The sequence below is a fragment of the Papio anubis genome, chromosome 19, assembly GCF_008728515.1.
Source record: "Papio anubis isolate 15944 chromosome 19, Panubis1.0, whole genome shotgun sequence".
In the NCBI taxonomy this organism is placed as follows: Eukaryota; Metazoa; Chordata; class Mammalia; order Primates; family Cercopithecidae; genus Papio; species Papio anubis.
Genome location: NC_044994.1, coordinates 9,474,901 through 9,494,832, shown reverse-complemented (window position 1 = coordinate 9,494,832; position 19,932 = coordinate 9,474,901). Strand labels below are relative to the sequence as shown.

At 40.0% G+C, this 19,932-nt stretch overlaps 1 long non-coding RNA gene across 1 annotated transcript in view; it reads right to left on the bottom strand.

The window, feature by feature from the left end:
- Positions 1 to 2,737: 2,737 nt before the first annotated feature.
- LOC116271507 overlaps positions 2,738 to 19,932 on the bottom strand; it is a 35,971-nt gene continuing 18,776 nt past the window's right edge. Inside the window, exon 2 of the long non-coding RNA XR_004180131.1 lies at positions 2,738 to 2,856. This is a non-coding gene — a long non-coding RNA (uncharacterized LOC116271507). The remainder of the gene's footprint in view (positions 2,857 to 19,932) is intronic.

Genomic DNA, 19,932 nt, shown 5'->3' with positions numbered 1-19,932 from the left:
TAAACATAGGAAAAAAAAGTTCTCTTTCCTGCCAAAGAATAGGGGACAACAGAGATGGTTTGGGGAAACTCCATCCTAAGTAAAATGTTTTCAGTTTAGTAGGTGTTCTCCTGTCCACTTATCACCACTTTGAATTTCCGTAAGTGGGGAGGGAGGAAATAGCAGTCACTAACTCATAACCAGTTCAACATCTTCACCCTCTGAAGGAGCTGGCCCTCTACCATCAGCCTAGCTGTCATCTGCATGTTTGTCTCTTTCTGCTCTGAAAACTTCTGAGCAGCAAAAGAAATATATGGTGGTCACAAAAATATGGTCCAGGCCATTAGAGGAGGGTCATATTGTGAAGAAGGCAAATGAGAAAGAAAGAGTTTCGATGACTTCAGAGTGATCCTCCACATCCTGAAGCTATGAGAGTAGCCCAGGGCACGATTGTGATGTTGATTTCAGCCCCTACCCACCACCCCTGTCCTCAGTCTCCTCAGAGCACCCTTCTCATCTTCCTCATGGCTCTGCATCTTCCTGTTCTCCTCTTACCTGGATATCGCAGTGGACAAGAGCAGTTCCTCTATCTTATCACCCAAGACCCAAAGTATCACTCAGCGAATGTGACCAATGCATCTTGATGACAACCTAACAGGATACTCAGGAGGTGGAAAGGACTCTGGAGGTTGCTGGTTTAAGTGACTTTCCTGCCCATTGCAATTCTTTTCTTGCATCTTCAGAAAGATGTTAACCCCACAGCCATGACTACCTAGCATTGTGTCTAGTGGAGAGATATTTTAAGGTCCATAGAAGATATTTTTTTCAGAAGGGTCCTTGGCCTCCCTCGTTTCATGTCACCTTGGTCCACTGCCTTTATTACAAATCCAGTTCTTTTAATTTAATTTTCTGAGCATCTGCTAGGTGTGCCAAAATACAATGAAGATTTGTTTCTGTTTTTTATTTCCATGTTTTTTTTTTTTAAGCTCATGTGGCAATGTTTTGGGTCCAATTCTGTTCTCCAGATAGATATATTGAAGTCCTAACTCCTACTATCGGTGAATGTGACCTTATTTGGAAATAGAGTCTTTGTAGATCTAATCAAGCCACCAAGTTTGTGGTAGTTCGTTCTGACGATTCTTGAAAACTAACACATGTAGTAGAAAGACAAAGAGGAAGGGCAACTGAAAGCCAAAGAAAGAAAGAAGAGGTTTTTTTCTTGGCTTAATTTACTGATGCGTTGGTGTTAATTTTTGATTAAAACGATCCAGAATTGTTCCACACAAACGCTTGACAAATAATTCATGAGAGGCTGTCTCTGTCCAGTTCTTTAAAATACAACATACTCTGCTATTTAAATAAATTCCCATGCACAAGAGTCAGCTGTTTTTCAGTGCTCTTGATTAACAAATAGGTTTGTTTTCCTTAACTCGACTGCATTGATTTTTTTGTTTTATTTATTTTGTCTTTTAATATTTTATTTAGTAACATAATATAAATGCACGAATAGTAATGTTATTTCATCAAAATACGGAATCAATGGCAGTTAAAAATATGAGTTATCTGTAATATATTTTTCAGGTCCAAATGGAATTCTATCTATTTTCTACATTTCAAGACTCTAAAGAATGTACTCTCTATAAACAGCATTTAGAATTAAATCAGGTCTGGCTTAAAATAATCAATTTCAGTGGTTTCCTGTGGAGTGCTGTTCTTTGTTCACAAACAGCACAAATACAGTTAAGGACCACAGTCATATGCTGCAAAACAACATTTCAGTTAATGATGCATATAATATGGTGGTCCCATAAGATTATAATACTGTACTTTTACTGTATTTTTCTATGTTTGGATATATTTAGATAAACAAATACTTACCATTGTCTGAGAGTTGCCCACAGCCTTCAGTACAGTAATTTGCTGCATAGGTGTGCAACTTCGGAGCAATACGCCACACGATATAGCCTAAGTGTGTAGTAGGCTAGACCATCTAGCTTTGTGTAAGTATACTCTATGATGTTTGCACAGTGAAATAACTTAATGATGCATTTCTCAGAATGTAACCCCATCATTAGATGTTGTATGACTATATTTATATTTTCAAACAAAACATTTTTAAGGCCTTCAAATTGTAATACGTATTGAGTGCCCAAGTTTAAAAATGTATGTCAAGAACCTTCACATATCCAATTTGCAAGCATGGCCACATTCTATAAGCTTCTCCAAGACAATCTCCTCTATTATGTCACTCAATTATCTGAAAAATTCAAGAGTCTTAAGAAAAAGTTCTTGTATGTACTTCATGCCCGAGCAAATGTTCAAGAATTGGGATACATGTATATTCTTATTGACCAGAAATTTTAATTCTTTTCAGAAGCCATTCTGGATTTAAAAGAATCCAGAATGGCTTCTGAAAAGATTGGATTGTTTCTGCTTCTTAGAGATGAGGGGTTCAGCTCATGATCAATGCAGAGCACATCTGTTGCCCCTCTCTACAAAGGCACTGGGGTACAGACATCAGATCTAAAGTCACAATCAATGTATTGCACTGCTCCACCTGTAGGATGTTTCTGCCCCACTTACTGTAGGAGACACACCGTCTGAGCCTCGGTGATAATACAAGCACCTGGACTATCACAAGTGCAGGGTTAGGACTACTTACTTGAGTGTGGTGAGTTCTGTAAGGGATGGCTGAGTAGCCTTGAGATAGCTTTCTCTCCGTGCAGCAACTTTTGGAGAAGGCTTGGGACTCGTGTCTGAGTCTCCACTGTCTTCATCCCCCATGGCCTTGATATAACTACCACTCCGCATTCTTCGGCATGGAATTTCATCATCTTTACCTCGAGGGGTGTACCCTGTCCATTCATCTTGAGGAACCTATTCAGATAGAAAACAGATAAATCACATTTTACAAAATCTTACCTTTTTCTTTTCTTTTCCCCCCCCTTTTTTTTTTTAGATTTAACATTTCTAATTTTTATGAGTACGCAGTAAGTATATATGGAGTACATGAGCTATTTTGATACAAGCATATGATGTGTAATAATCACATCAGGGTAAATGGAGTATCCATCACCTCAAGCATTTGTCGTATCTTTGTGTTATAAACATTCCAATTATCCTCTTACTTATTTTAAAACGTATAAATAAGACCAAGTTTTTTTTTTTTTTTTTTGGTATGGTACTGCATGTTGGTAATATAATTATCTGAAACTTTAGACATTAACCTTTCAATAACAATATTGTATTGTAATAGGCTCAAGAATATTTTGAATACATACAAATCCATGTCTTTCAATCTTTAACATGACTCATGTATTAGGAAAAATTAAAACCATTGGCTTTGAATCATGTGTGCATCTCAGTTTTCTCACACTGATAATAGTTGAGTCAGGCATAAGAATGCCATTGGAAAGGAGAGCAATTTTATTTAAGCTTTCCAGTGATTTGTTTTCAATTGCCATTTAAGATTCGGGAATGTTTTCTGATTGATCTATGCCTTCCTTGAACCTTTCGACTTGACCATCTCATATCCAGTCTGTCTTCTTCCTAAACCAGTGGTCTCCACCAGCTGCATTTACTCCCCAATCACTTATTCTTTCTGAATCTTTCTTAATTTGGATTCAGCTTCCAAAGATCTGCTTAAAGCACTCTCTAAAGGTTTTCAATGATCTCCTTCTGGAAGATAATGGCATTTTCTTGCTTTTATTTTTTGTTGGCCTCTGCACACCCATGCACACACTTACATACAAATAACTCCTCTTGCAAGTTTCTCCCCTTTTGGCCTTCTGATTCTGTGACTTACCTGGTATAGCTACTACTTGTCTGAATTGTTCCTTTCCTTTTGCTTCGCTGGATCCTACTCTAAGTCCCTAACTGTGGGTACCACAACAAAATAATGCTGTTAGTGCACTGCTCTTTTTTTTCTTTCCACAGTCATTTTCTCCGAGTTCAGCAGAACATTGCACTATGTTTTAGAAGCCGTCTTCGTGGCTTTCTCTTAAGTTCCTCTTAGATTTTCCACTTCAACATGAACTCAACCTAGATCTCATTCCTTCTTCATTTTTCATGATGTGAAAAAAGATGCATAGTAGCCACTCTTTTTATCCATTAAGAAGTAACATAGCAAACATCCTACAGTGCACAGAGCACTCACTGCACAAGGCTTAAGTAAAAGAGACCAAAAAAGGGGGAGGCTTGTTCTTGCCCTCAACATATTTATAACAGAGACGAGAAGAGAAACGAGAGTTAGCAGTAATGGTGATGGGAAAGGAGGATCCGGGAAAGGAGGATCCAGGAAAGGCTCCCTGGAATTGGCCAGGTTTGCAATGAGAAAATAAAAAGGCTTTTAATACTTTGATATTAACAATTTACTGCTTATACATTAAAATAACATGGTACTTCATTATTAACATTAACTCTGCTAAAAAACATTTGCCTACAAGATCTCACTTCATCAATACGACAACCTGTGCATATTTTTCTGTTTTTCTCAGGTGAGAAGCAGGAGCTCAGAGAAGGTAAGTAACTTGCCAAAGGACACACAGCTAAAACAGCAGCACTACAGTTGGAAGTGTTTAACTCCTAAGATAAAATTACATTAATCAAAATTTTATGATTCATAATATATCACGATGAAATCTAAAGTGTTAAGAAAATTGTCCACAATAGCGCACACACATATCAGACAGAGATTTCTAAATATCATAGGTTCTAAGGAAGTGAGAATAGATGTTATACTAAAAGAGGATCATTCTTTCCTTTTTAATTGTGAATTTACCTGTATAACTTGAAAGTTTAGATCTAAGAACTTCAGATTGAAGAAGTGCTACTATTCGTGGACTTTAAAAAAGTGGTTTGTAGGTTCTAATTCTGAAAAGTCCTAACCAAGATGAAGCATCACCCTGCAGCATGTTCATTTCATTTAATCAATTCTTATATTGTGCTCCTGTGCGCAGGCACTGTTCTAAGCACTTTATAAATATCAGCTCATTTGATCCACACAGTGGAGGGGTGTATTACTATTATTCCCATTTTACAAAGGAGGACACTAAAGTTATGTAACTCACCCAGAGTTACAGCTAAGAAGGGGCTGAGTTCCAATGAGGCAGTTCTTAGGGCCACATGTTGACCACTGTTTGATGCTCCTTGTCTTTCTAGGCTGTGCTTTGTGGCACCTGCAGAACTGAGCAATTATAGTCCCGGACACCTTTGTGCTCATCACATTTGATACACTTGCCATTTATTACTTATGCTAGTAACAATGTCATGTTTTTACTTTTTTAGGTAAAAGCATCAAAATCACCACAGCAACAAAGATTTCTCAGGAAATTGTAAATGCTGAGAACAGTCTTGTTTTCCTTGCATTGGCAGGTGACTCACTGCAGAGATAGGATCACATTCAGAGCCTCATTACAGGCTTAGCAATTGCATTTTAAAAATTCACTTGGTACAGCTGAGGGTCATAGATGATGCACCCCACACTTGCTATTTCTCAACACTGGTGTGAAGTTCATAAGCATTGCTCTCTGGAGTATATCAGAGACTCATGACAAACTGATTAGCTCATATGGCTTATGCAACAAAACAAGGCAAATTTTGTTCAGATATTTGTTTTAAAAGTTGAGACCAGCCTGGCCAACATGGTGAAACCCCGACTCTACTAAAAATACTAAAATTAGCCAGGCATGGTGGCGGGCACCTATAGTCCCAGCTACTAGGGAGGCTGAGGCAGGAGAATCTCTTGAACCCGGGAGGCAGAGGTCGCAGTGAGCTGAGAACGTGCCACTGCACTCCAGTCTGTGTGGAAACTACTACTAGAAACAGTCTGTAATTGTTGTTTAGGGAATCAGCTGAGAAGTATTTAACCTGTAGATCTTTCAATTAATCATACTTTTCAAATGATGGCAGCTAAGAAGTTGTGTGGAAGCGACTTCCATTGGAGTGGAATTTGAATAGTAATACATTATTTATATACCTAAAGGTAGCATACAACAAGATTACACATAAAATAATACAGTAATCAGTTCTAGGGAAAGTGTAAAGACAGAAAATCGAGACCTTGGAGAAGAAACACACAGTTGCTGAACTGCAAGGGCCATTACCATGGGTATAATCGAGTCAGTTTTTATTTTTTGTTTCTTAAACACTAAAGCAAAAGGGAGATGTTACTTAGGTGGATAGTTTTAGAAAAAAGCATATAGAGTGGTAAGCATACCAGGTCCAAAGAGTGAAATGTTAATCCCTTTTGATTGGAAAGAAAGGGGGAATTACATGGCTGCAGCTGCTATTGTGAGCTGGGCAGAGGTTGCTGTGTCTTTCCATTTCAGCTGCACAGAGAGAAAAGATTTAGGAAAATCCAAAGAAAAAGATAACCTTGCAGCTGTCTCAGAAAAGCCTGCATTATTACTGTGGTGGCACTTTCAGGAATTGGAAGTCTTGGTGGAAGGAAAGTGGGAGCAGAGACAAACAGTGCAGGACCTCATTGATTTTAGGCTGGTGGGATGCCCTGCGTGTGTGCACCAGTTTAGGAGGGGGTTGGACTCAACAAACATAAACAAACAATAATAAAAACAAAATAATACAGGTTAGATTTTACAGTAGTTATGGATGAGAAAAGAGGATTAATTGCTCTTTAATTATTATGTTTAAGCATTAGCACTCCAACAGAAATCTTAATTTTTGTTAAAACAAAATGAGGATTAGTGTGCATTCGCTGTTTCAGTGATAGCCCATCTATCACTGAAACCACATGTTATCATTCAGAAAACCGGAAGAGCTGCCCTGGACTAAGAAATGGCCATGATCAAGGGCTAACACCCTCTAATTACAAGATAGGGAATTTTTTTTTTTTTTTTTTTTTTTTTCTGAGATACTGTCTTGCTCTGTTGCCTGAGCTGGAGTACAGTGGCGTGATCTTAGCTCGCCACAACCTCCACCTCCCGGTTCAAGCGATTATGCTGCCTCAGCTTCTTCAGTAGCTAAAATTATAGGCCTGTGCCACCACGTCCAGCTAATTTTTGTATAGTTAGTTGAGACAGGGTTTTGCCATGTTAGCCAGGCTGGTCTTGAACGTACTGAAATAATTATTTCAATATCTTTTTTTCTTGAGATGGCGTCTCGCTCTGTCACCCAGACTGGAGTGCAGTGGCACGATCTCAGCTCACTGTAACCTCTGCCTTCTGGGTTCAAGAGATTCTCTTGCCTCAGCCTCCCTAGTAGCTGGGATTATAGGTGCCCACCACCATGCCTGGCTAATTTTAGTATTTTTAGTAGAGTCGGGGTTTCGCCATGTTGGCCAGGCTGGTCTCAAACTCCTGACGTCATGATCTGCCTGCCTTCGCCTCCCAACGTGCTGGGATTACAGGGGTGAGTCACCGTGCCCAGCCAGGATGAGAATGCTTTCTGAATTGAAATGATGTCACGGGCACTGAAGGATGGGCCATTCTAATGAAGGTTGTAGTCTATTCAGTCACAGAACAGGAGACAATAAAACACCACCTAATGAGGCATGCTCATATTTTCTGTCTCTCTTCCTGTCTCACTCCCTTGTTTCTTTACTTCTGCAGGTATTTTTTCATTGTTTACTTGCCAGCGATGGTTTGGGTGCTGGGAATACACACCAGTGAATAATACAAACGTTGGTCTCATTCCATGTAATTTATATTCTAGAAGGAGAGCTAGAAGAGACAGCGAATAGACAAGCACTTGATAAATGAACAAGATAATTTCAGAAAGCATAAATGCTATAAGGAAATAAGATAAGGGGGTGTGCCAGGGTAGCGGGAGGGGGGCTGCTTCAACTTCTCCTTCAGTGAAGCCCCCTGAAGAAGTAACATCTGAGAGATTTGATGACCAGAAGAGCCAGCCTTGGAAGGATCTAGGGGAAGAGCTTCCAGGCAGAAGGATCAGCCGGTGCAAAGTATCTAGAGTAAGAAGAAGATTGTAGTAATTGCAGCCCTAGGAATGAAAATGCCAGCCTGGTCAGAGAGCACTGAGCAAGAGAAGCAAAGGGGGTCAGGTCACATAGCTCATCTCAAGCTATCTCAAGTCTTCCTTAAAGTTGAATCTGCTCTCCCAAAACTCCCTCCAACTACTTCAGCCTAAATTAATCTTTTCCTTTATGAAATTTATAGCATGTACCATCTATATAAGGGGTCAGCAGAATATAGCTTGCAGACTAAATCTGTTTCATCATCTATTTTTGTAAATAAAGTTTTATCGGTACATGGCATGCCCATTCATTCTGTGTTATCTATGGCTGACTTTGAGCTACAAGGGCAGAGCTTTATGGTAGCGATGGAGACAATATGGCTCATAGAGAAAGTATCCCAACCCTCGGTCCACATGATTATACTGAGTACTTAAATAATCACGAAGTGCTGTTTTATGGACATGGCTCTTTGTCTTTGTTTCATCTCTCCAACTACTCCATAAGCTTACTGAAATCACGGGAAGCTGTATTGCCAAAGGATTAGAGGGTGGGCTCTGCAATTAAACTGCCCGGACTTGAATTCCAGGTTTAAATTTTTGCTGGGTAAATTACTAGGTACATCCTTGGGTGAGTTAATTAACTTATCTGTGCCTCAGTTTCCTATCCCATAGAATTATGTGTGGATGAAATGAGGTAATGTCCATAAGCACATAGGAAGTGTTTCATAAAGTTCTGTTTGATGGGAGTTCTTCACTGTACACTGTACTCTGCCATGTTACTGAGCACACAGACACCCCCGATGATGAATGACTTTGGCTTTCCAAGACTCTGATGCCTACCTTCAATTTTCTTTGGCAAGTTAGGAGCAAAAATAGTCTCTCTCCACTTCCAATTGGTTCTTTTTAATTTTTGTAGAGATGAGGTCTTGCTCTGTTGCCCAGGCTGCTCCTCAAACTCCTGGGCTCAAGTGATCCTCTCCCCCCAGCCTCCTGAATAGCTGGGACTACAGGCACCTGCCACCACACCTGGCTTTCTTCATGGCTACTTTTAAAGAATATGGTCAATGATAAAAATCTTGGGCATTAAAAGTAGTGGCATTTATTATTAAAAGCAGTGGATTAAAAGCAGTGGCTGCCATATTTCTATCCACTATATATTCTAGTATAAGAATATAAGTGCAAATGGACTATATAAAAAATAATTTGCAAAATTGTAAAAATTTCTTTCATGGTAAGAAAACGGTTCTCCTAAGTTGGCCCACGGGCACAAACAGGTATTTGTGTCTCTGCCGGGAGCTTTGGAAGTGGACTAGCTTTTGGTGCTGACATTTCCCCTCACTTTAGGTTTTCCTGAACTCAGTTGAAAGAGGAACACATGGCCGGATGTGGTGGCTCACGCCTGTAATCCCAACGCTTTGGGAGTCCGAGACGGGCAGATCATGAGGCAAGGAGTTCAAGTTCAGCCTGGCCAACATATAAAACCCCTCTATTAAAAATACAAAAAAATAGCTGGGCATTGTGGTGGGCACCTGTAATCCCAGCTACTCAGGAAGCTGAGGCGGGAGAATTGCTTGAACCCGTGAGTTGGAGGTTGTGGTGAGCTGAGATCATGTCACTGCACATTTTACTGAATCTAAGACACTAATGCAATTGTCCCAACATTTTTCGTGTTGCTAAGAAAGAAATAAACATCACCAATAAATTCTGACACTCCATAGAATATGTGATTTATCCCAATATCCAAAATGCTAAAACGTGGAAACTATGGCTCTTAGAATAAATTAAAAACTCTTAAAATATGTATGAAAAGAAAAACAAGAAATGGATTTATTCTGGGATAGTAATTGTCGAACTTAATGTTCATATTTAGTAATGACCAAATTAATAATAGCAATTACATTTATCATGACATGCTTTTGGAAAAAAATCATAACTTCACATAATGTCTCATGATCCTTACAACCATCATGAAGGATATGAGGAGTAAATATTATAACCTCAGTTTGTCATATAGAGAAACTGAGGTCCGGAGACATTAGTAACTAGTGTAGGGTGACACTGTGCCCAAGTTGAGGTCTGCCACTGACAGTTCAGGAATCTCCCCCGTCCCCTTCTAGCATATTCTAGCATATTCATATATGACATATGACATGTCTTTTGGGTAACAATTATTTTTTGATAAACTACAAAGCACATATTTCAGATAAGAAAATAATGTCATAGTGCTTTAAGGTCTGTCTGAAGGAAAAAATTGATAAACAAATAATGAGTTACAATCCCTTGAAAGAAAAGTTACAAGAACTACTCTATCAGATGTAGGAACGCTTAGTTTTAAAAGTCTCTCCCCAAGCGCATCTAGCTTGAGTGCCCCGCTTTGGCTGAGCTGCAGTTATCAAAATGTAACTAAATAGATATAGTCTGTGCCAGTGATGGTCTGAGAGACGATGGTTGAGAGATGAAGCCATGTGCATATGACTCTTTGAGAGCAGATTATCTCAGGATGGGAAGTTGCATGGTGAGGTGTGGAGTAATGAGAATGCGTGAGATTTTGGGAAATCTGAGAGCCACAAAAGGAATGAAGACACTTAGAAAGCCGGGACAGCTGAAATGGAGCATATGTCCTGAAAATATACAAGGGCAGGCCAGTGCGATTCCATGAGCTATTCTGGGTTGCAGAGATTTGGGAGGAAAAGTGATGAGCCCAAGGCTGTGAGTGCATAAAGCAAAGTTCCATTTCATCAGGAACCAAAGAACTGGGAATAAGGAACTTAGCATTTGGTTGATTTGGTGCAAACAAAGACATTAGAGCAAGGAAAAGTCACAGTTGAATGGTGGGCATCAGGGATAAGTTTCTATTTGCACAGCTACCCCTCAGCAGCTGTTGATTCCTTCCCAAGCACAAGGTGTTTCAATGACAACAACCAGGTAAATAAGGGTGCTTGGCAGTGACTTAGGGGTCAACCTGTTTGGCCTTTCCTGTGCTTGAAAAGGAATGGTAAATAGGAGGAGAAAAACCTACATTATGAAAGGAGAGTTGGGCATCTGACATTCATGAAATATCTGACAATTATGGAATAATCTCAATGAGCTAGGGGCAGTGCCTATGTTACTTTATTTTAATCTTTGCAGCAGTTGTATGAAATAGGCATTACTATTTCCATCCTACTGCTTCAAAATTGAGATTCAAAAAGGTAAAATGGCCAGGTGCAATGGCTTGCACCTGTAATCCTAGCACTTTGGGAGGCCAAGGCAGGAGGATCACTTGATTCCAGGAGTTTGAGACTGGCCTGGGCAACATAGCAAGATCCCACCTCTACAAAAGAATTTTTTAAGTGTAGCTGGTGTGGTGGTGGTATGTGCCTGTAGTCCTAGCTACTTGAGAGGCTGAGACAAGAAGATTGCTTGAGCCCAAGAGTTTGAGACTGCAGTGAGCTATGATGGTGCCACCACTCTCCAGCTGGCAGACAGAGTGAGACTCTGTGTCAAAAAAAAAAAAAAAAAAAAAAAGATGAAAGGACTTGCCCAAGGTCATAATAATTGGTAGGAATGTGTATTTGTCTGACACCAAAACTTTTAATAATATCACCTTGCCTCTGATGAATCTGTGATGATTAAGTGAATGAACCAATAAACTAAGAAAAAGAAGAAAAGAATGGGGTGCATACTCCCACTCAACAGTAGTGGTTTTTAAAATAAAATGTAACCATTCAAGTAAGCACAAAAGTTCTCGTGTCACTAATTTTCTAGCACTGCTAAAAGAGGGTTCAAAATAATAAATACTTAATGCTGAAGTGAAAGAGTGTTGTCATTTCCTGGTCTGGGGTTGCCTTACCAAGTACTGTTTGCAGCTGCTGTTTAAACAAACATGAACAGTTCGGGATGGGGGTGCGGGGGTGATTAGAAAACTTGCAGGACAGACACACCTTTAAGGGTGGCTTTGGGAGCCTTGAAGCGTCCCAACAGTGTCTTAGCATTTGTAGGAAGGCTCCGCCCTGGACTTTTGGTTCCTGCCTACAGCTTTTTAGAGAAATGGCTGTAATGTGTTGGCCTTCTAAGCACTTTTAGTGGGCTCTCAGATTCCCTACTCACTCGATTTCTTTGCATCTTCTTTGCAGCTGGGAGAACTGCTTTTCTGCTCCACACAGCTTTCACCTTGACAAATGCGACTTGGCTTAAATGTCCCTTTAGCCTTTTTAGCTTGCTCTTCTCATAGCAAAAACAGAAAAAAAAAAAAAGAGCAAGAATAGGAAAATTACAATTATGCAATGTGCAGATCCCTAGGCATGACTGTCGCTTCCCAATCAGGAGAAGATTTCCCTGGCAACCGCCCTTTCTTACTCCCCTGGAAGCCCGAAACTGGTGGAAAACTTAATTTGTTTTAGATTGCTTAAAATTACCTTTTAAGGATAAGAGTAAATACCTACCTCTTTAAATAGAATTTATACCCTCTGCCACAGCTCTTCCAAATAACATTTTTAAATGATCTTGAAAGAATAGAACGTTGTAAACAGTGATATATAATGGTAATTTGCTTACCACGACCCTATAGAATTATTCTTACCCACGGACATGTATAGTACCTACAGGGTACCCAGCACCAGAGCAGGGGCTGGGTAAATACACCAAAAGCATTTGATAAAACACAGTCTCTGGTGTTAAAGGAGTTTATAAGTTTTGAGTGGATCTGGTGAATCTGGAGGGTGGATGAAGGAAACGAGTAAAAAGCAGCTTTAAGTAAGTCAAGCCGAGTCGAGTATTAAATCTCAGTACCTCTGAATTTCCTACTGGGTTTGAAGTTTGTTCCCATAAATCCCCTTTCCCGGTGATGAAACTGTTCCTTAAAAGTTGAACATATGTGTGTGAAGTGCACATGCCACTGATAAACAGCCCTGCGGGGGAATGGCAGAGGGGCTCGGTCTGCAGTCTCCAAGGGATTGGGGAGCCATGGGCCTTTGGGGACTAGTAGAAAATGTTACTGAGGTCCTGGGTGACATTAAAAGGGGCACTACCTGTGGATAAGACACCCTTGTGACATCACATCAAGACATAATAACTAAGATGCTGGGCGTGGTAGAATGCACCTGTAGTCCCAGCTACTTGGGAGGCTGAGGGGAGAGGACCATTTGAATCCAGGAGTTCAAGACCAGCCTGGGCAACACAGTGAGACCTTGTCTCAAAAATTTTTTTACAAGAAATAGCAGCTAAGATACTAAGATTCTAGTATGATGTAGGGACAGGAAGGGAAATGAATTTTATTAATTATTCACCCACTCTTTTGACTGTAGTGAATACGTATGGGTTTAGCTATCCCAGTTCCACTTTTGGTTCTTGTAGCCAAGCCTCCTGACTTTGCTCTGGGAAAAGATTTCTCCCCAACTCGAGGTCCATGTATTTAAGGAGTAGCCCAGGAGTTAGGGTAGGACAAACAGCAAATCACACTTCCTGGCTTCATTGCTTGGCTCAGGGCAGAGGTGAATGGTCTAAGCTTACTCAGTCAGCAAGCGTCTCTGGACCTGTACATGAAATGCCAGGACAAAGATACCTCCTCTCCCACTGAATACATTAATAAGGATGCATGTGACCTTAGGACCTGCTGGTAGCCATTTTATAACACCTAATACACAAACATAATTTCACGTAATACAAAAACCCTATGTTATCTTAATGCCATTGCAATGATGAAAAAATTGAGACTTAGTGGTATGAAATAACTTACACCAAACGTTACAGCTTGTCAGAACTGAAAGACAGGTTTGTCTTACTCAAATTTCTACACTCTTTTCATCACACCAGGCTGCAGTCTATAAGAGTTTCAAAACTTTGTTACAGTAATTTTCTATTAAAACTTATATTCAAGTGTGAAGTTGCTGGGAGATACAATCCCATAGCATTTTGGAACTTGTAACAAGTACTGAATCTTAGATGCTTGGTCCAGCACTTTGGGAGGCTGAGGCGGGCAGATCACTTGAGGTCAGGAGTTCGAGACCAGCCTGGCCAACATGGTAAAATCCCATCTCTATTAAAGATACAAACATTAGCCAGGCATGATGGTGGGCGCCTGTAATCCCAGTTACTCAGGAGGCTGAGGCAGGAGAATTGCTTGAACCTGGGAGTTGGAGGAGGTTGCAGTGAGCCAAGATGGCACCACTGCACTCCAGCCTGGGTGACAGAGTGAGACTCCCTTTAAAAAAAAAAAAAAAAAAAAAAAAAAAAAAAAGAGGTCTAGGTCTATGGTAAATATATTTTTTCCACTTACTATATAGGAGATAAGCTCACTTAGAACCCTTTTTTAGTTTTTAATGTAACTTCATTTTCTGGCGTATTGGAGGGCATTAGCTGTGGGCTTGGAATTGTTAGTTGAGCCATCATAGCTTTCCATTATTGTTATAGTTACTAGTGTGCTGGTGTCTATTCACCACATCCTATGTTGTTTGTTGCTATGATTCCTAGTTGCGAACATTGAATTCCCTGAGGCAAACTAGAATTCTGTGTCTGGTGTTGAGAGGCAGAGATGTGGGTAGAAGGTTAGTGACCTTCCTCTTGGTGTCAATAGAAGCCCACATGTGGAAACATCATTCATCAACACTAATCCTCGGTATTGTCTAAAATCACATAAACCTTTCGGCACATCTGTCTGTTGCTGTACACACCTAACTACTTGTCAACCTTGTATATGAATTTTTTCCTTAGGACACAAAATCTGATAATGTTATTATTAACAAATGGTACAGCTAGAGTCTATAAATTATCAAGTCAATCATCTCAAGTATTAATACTTAATTTTAAAATTATAAATTTTAAAATAGATTTCAGCAAATATTTTCCTTTAGTTTCTCTATTATCAATTTTGAAGTATTAAGTTTCTCAAATGAGGCTTCCTTGTGAATCATTAACTTACGTTTTTGACATTTATAAACAAACAAAAATCCTGATAGATTTAGGAAGAGCTACAACTCAGAAGCTCCTGCTTTTCGTCATCATTGTCTGATTCCCACTGCATCTTGGGACTGTTTGGACTTTTTATTCCAAGCTACATTTACAACACCTGAAAGCATATGGCATTCAAATGGGCCAAAATAATCTTTCCTCCCTGAATCCCATCCATTCTAATGCAATGAAACCATCAAACCACATGCATCTAGTTCTTGATATCGGGAAAATAACTGAATAATATTTTGGTGTCCTCATGCACATGTGTGATTCAAAATTCCACTTTCATAATCATCATACAGGGACATTGCCTCTTGAGGGTGTGTACTTTAAACTACGTTTCAATCTACTTTCCACAGGCAGCAAGGTATCGATAATGAACAGAGGATGTCCCACAAACATGTGTACAGATGAGTATGATACACTCAATAGTTATCCAAATCACTGCTTCCGGGCTAGCTCAAGGTCCATTGAAAGGAAGTGTTCCAACTGGAATATTCATTACAGGGTTCTCTTCTTTCAGTTTAAACTGATTACTTCGTGGTTAAGCTGCAGTTAAAAGTGCCACTTCTTCTGTGACTTTATCAAAATGCTTTAAAAGTATTCATTCACTTATTCAACACATATTTATGGAGTATATACAGTCGTCGTCCTATGGTATCTGTGGGGGACTGGTTCCAGGATACCAAAATCCATGGATGCTCAAGTTCCTGATATAAAATGGTATAGTATTTGCATATAACCTATGCATTATCTTCCCATATACTTTAAGTCATCTCTACATTCCTTGTAATACCTAATACAATGCCTGCACATCACTTCATTTGTGTGGATTCAACATAGTACTCAGGGTACAGCAAATTGAAGTTTTGTTTTGTGCAATTTTGTGGATTTTTTTTTTTCCAAATATTTTTGACCCATGGTTGGTTAAATCCACAGATGCAGAACTGACAGATACATAGAGAGGACTGTATCATGAAACAGGTGCTATTTTAGGTACAGCAATTGATAGGCAAAGAAAAAAAATCTCTGTTCCTCAAAGAACTAAAAATAGAACTACCATTTGACCCAGCAATCATACTACTGAGTATATATAGGAAAATAAAGCACTCTACCAAAAAGACACCTGCACTCACATGTTGATCGCAGCCCTATTAAACAATACTGAAGTCATCGAATCAACTTAGGTGCTCATCAATGGTAGGTTGGATAAAGAAAATGTGGTACATATACACCATGGAATACTATGCAGCCATAAAAAAGAACAAAATCATGTCCTTTGCAGCAACACAGATGCAGCTGGAGGTCATTATCCTAAATGAATTCATGCAGACACAGAACACCAAATACTGCCTGTTCTCACTTGTAAGTGGGAGCTAAACCATGGGTACGCACAGACATAAAGATGGCAACAGTAGACAATGGGGATTCCAAAAGAGGGGATGGTGAAGGGCAAGGGTTGAAAAACTATCTACTGGGTACTCTGTTCATTATTTGGATGATGAGTTCAATAGAAGCCCAAACTTCAGTATTATGCAATCTATCCATGTAACAAGCCTGCACATGTACGGCCTGAATCTAAAATTTAAAAATAAAGCTCTGCCCTCATGGGGAAGGGAGAGGGCAGCCACTAATAAAACAAGCAAAATGTATGTTAGGCAATGATATGTGCTATGGAAAAATGAAAGCAGGAAAGGGGGAAAGAGTGTGTGGAGGAGAGGAGGGTGGTAGGATAGGCAATGTTAATAGTGTCATCATCGGAGGCTACGTTAAGAGACCTCTAGGTACTGACTGAATGGAGTGAGGGAGTCTGCCCTGGGGTCTGGCAGCAGAGTGCTCAAGGCAGAAAGAAGCACAGATGAGAAAGTCCTGAAGGAAGGGCAGGACTACTATGCACCCAGCGGGAGGCCAGGTGAGCGGAGTGGAGTGAGAGGTGGCAGAAGGTGAGGACAGTGATTGCGGGGCTATGGGGGTCCATTTCGGGAGGCTTTATAGGCTGTGGTAAGGGCTGTGGCATTTACTCGGGGTGAGATGGGAATAGAATGGAGGCTTTGATGAGACACAGACACATTTTAGTTTAAGAGAATCACTCAGGTTGCCAAATTGAGAATGGCTCAAGGGCAACAAGGGTAGAATCAGAGACCCTTGGGGGCTCATGTAATAACCTAGATTGTAACTAAAGGGGAGAAGCCAGGGTGGAGCAGCAGTGGAGGGAGAAGATAGGGCCAAGAGGTTTGTTAACGATGATTTGGATATGCGGACTGAGAAACAGTAGTAAAGGGCGACTCCAAGGTTTTCGGCCTGATCAACTGGAAGGACTGAATTCCCGTTAGCTGAGATGACGAGGCCTAAAGAAGGAGTAGACACGGAGATTAGGAGTTCAGTTTGGGATGTAGGAAGTTTGAAATGCCCATGGGTCATCTAAGCAGAGATGTTGAACAGGGTAGCTGACTATCTAAGACTGGGGCTTCAGGCAATCTGGCTGCAAACACCCCTGTGGGCAGACACCTGGTACTCAGAACGCTGAGAATGAAGGAGCTGACCTAAGGAGTGTGTGTTGGTAGAAAAGAGAAATGGTCCAGGAGCCATGTCCTCTCAGCATTGCTCCACCCTTAGAAGTTTGGAGCTAAGAAACCACAAACTAGGCAGGATCAACACGGGTGTGTTGTCTGTCCTGGAAGCTGAGTGAAGAAAGTTTTTCAAAGAGAAAGGAGTAACATACTGTCACATTGACTTTTTCCCGTGATCTTAATCCCATGGGACACTAAGTCAGCAACGTTAATTTTATCTCTTAGTCATCAGTTGCCATAGACAAAGGATTCTGCTGTTCATGAATAGCTTTATCTTCCCAGCAAGATGCAAACTTCTTGAGAGCAAGGCTTTTGTTTTCTTTTTCTCTCTCTCTACAGCAGTGGCTTTTAAATAGCTTTTGGCTACATCTCACAGTAAGAAATACATGTTACTTTGGAAACCAGTATAAGCACGTATACAAGTGAAAGACAGAGAGAAATACTTAACCTTTTGGCATGCCATGCAGTCTGTCTTTATTTTCATTCTCTTCTATTGTATTCTATTTAATTAAAAATAACGGTATTTGTGACCCATTACAAAGATTTCACTACCACTAATTGGTTGCTACCATTGCTTAGAAAAGTGCTACTGTTAGAGTGTCTGCCACAGGGTTCTGCCATATTCATTATTAATCAGATAGATACTGTTATTCATCTTCATTCCTCCTCAAGTACCTTCTGTAAAGCAAGCACTTAGTAGATCCTTGTCGAAAAATAGTTTTGAGACCCTAAAGTAATACTTATTGAATTGAGCTCCTTGGTCTTTAGTTACCTTTAGTTTTACTGATTGTACTTCTGTACTCATTGTAGTCGTGTAGAAGAATATTTCTTAAAAGCTCTGTGTCTTCAGAATAAACACAGACCTGCATGTCTTTTTAAAGGGGTCCCTGTGTAGCCAAGAGTCAGAGAAAACACTGGCCAGGGTTGGAGATGACCGCCCAGATGAAGTGGGTCCATCACCTGGGTTATCACATGTGCAGAGTTAGGGCAGGAAGCCTGATGTTTAAATGCTTTTTCATGTTCTTGTACATCAGCCTCTGGGGGCCAGGGGCAGTGGGGTTCAAAACATTTTTAAAAACAAGACAGGCCAGGCACACTGGCTCACGCCTGTAATCCCAACATGTTGGGAGGCTGAGGCAGGAGGATTGCTTGAGCCCAGATGTTTGAGACCAGCCTGGGCAATGCAGCAAGACCTCATTTCAAAAAACTATTTAAATATTAGCTGGGTGTGGAGGCATGTGCCTGTAGTCCTAGCTGCTTGGGAGGCTGAGGTGAGAGGATCTCCTGAGCCGAGGAGTTGAAGACTCCAGTGAGCTGTGGTCATGCCACTGCACTCCAGCCTGGGTGACAGAGTGAGACTCTATCTCGAAAAAAAAAAAAAAGGACAGAAAGACTAAACAAAACCTACAAAAAAAAAAAAAAAAAAAATCAAGAACAATCCCACCTTTTTATTATAATTTATATAGTATTCAATGTCAATATGAAACACTGATTATTTAAAAACAGGAGTAGAGATCTTTCATTAAATATCTATGACCCAAAGTTGATGGAGCTGGGAAAATCATTAGTACTAACAATGTCTTAGGATTTTGAAATGCCCAACTACAGAAACGATATATAACTTAACCCAGACATTTCACTTAAAGAATCTTTAAAACAAGAGCCAGGTACATGGTAAGTCCTCAATAAATGTTAGCTAATGTTTAAATCCTTCTCTATAGAGAATGCTTATAAAAGTGGCACAGAAGAAAATAAAATATTTTTCTACCATGTAATTCTTACTTAGGTAGTCTTTCACTTACAAGGAAGGAGGATGGTGCAATGGATACAGTATATCAGGTCAACCTGAGTTCAAATCTGACTCTACTTAGACCAGATATGTGATTTTTAGCCTAATTACCTGAACATCTTTTAATTTCAGGTTTTCAAACATGAAGTGAGGATAGAAATAACTACTTCAGAGACTGATTATAAAGATAAGATGATATAAAGTAATATATGACATGCCAAATAATTCAAAGTGTATTTGTAGGTTGCTTTTTCATGTAGAAATCATGTTTAAATGACGGTTAAGTTCCCACATGGTGCAAACCCTTAAAGCTGGTTTCATTCATAATAGAACTGACCCTTAATGGATTGTGAAATAGATCCAAGACTCTCTGAGCTTGGGGAGGGAGGGGGTTGAGGGTGGAGAAGATTAGTTCACTTAGGGGAATCTCTAGAGGCCTGTGTATAGGGGACTGTGGATCAGTCAGGGTTCTCAGAACAGAACAGGGAAAAAAAAAAGATTTATTTTAGGGAATTGGCTGGGATGACTGTGGTAAGTAACAAGTCTGAAATCCACAGGGTGGCCTGGCAGGCTGGAAACTCAGGCCGGAGTTGATTCTGCAGTCTTGAGACAGAATCTTGTCAAAAAAACCTCAGTTTTTGGTCATAAGGCCTTTCAACTGATTGATTGAAGCCCATCCACATTACTGAGGGTAATCCTCTTTACATAAAGTCAACTAATTATAGATTTTAA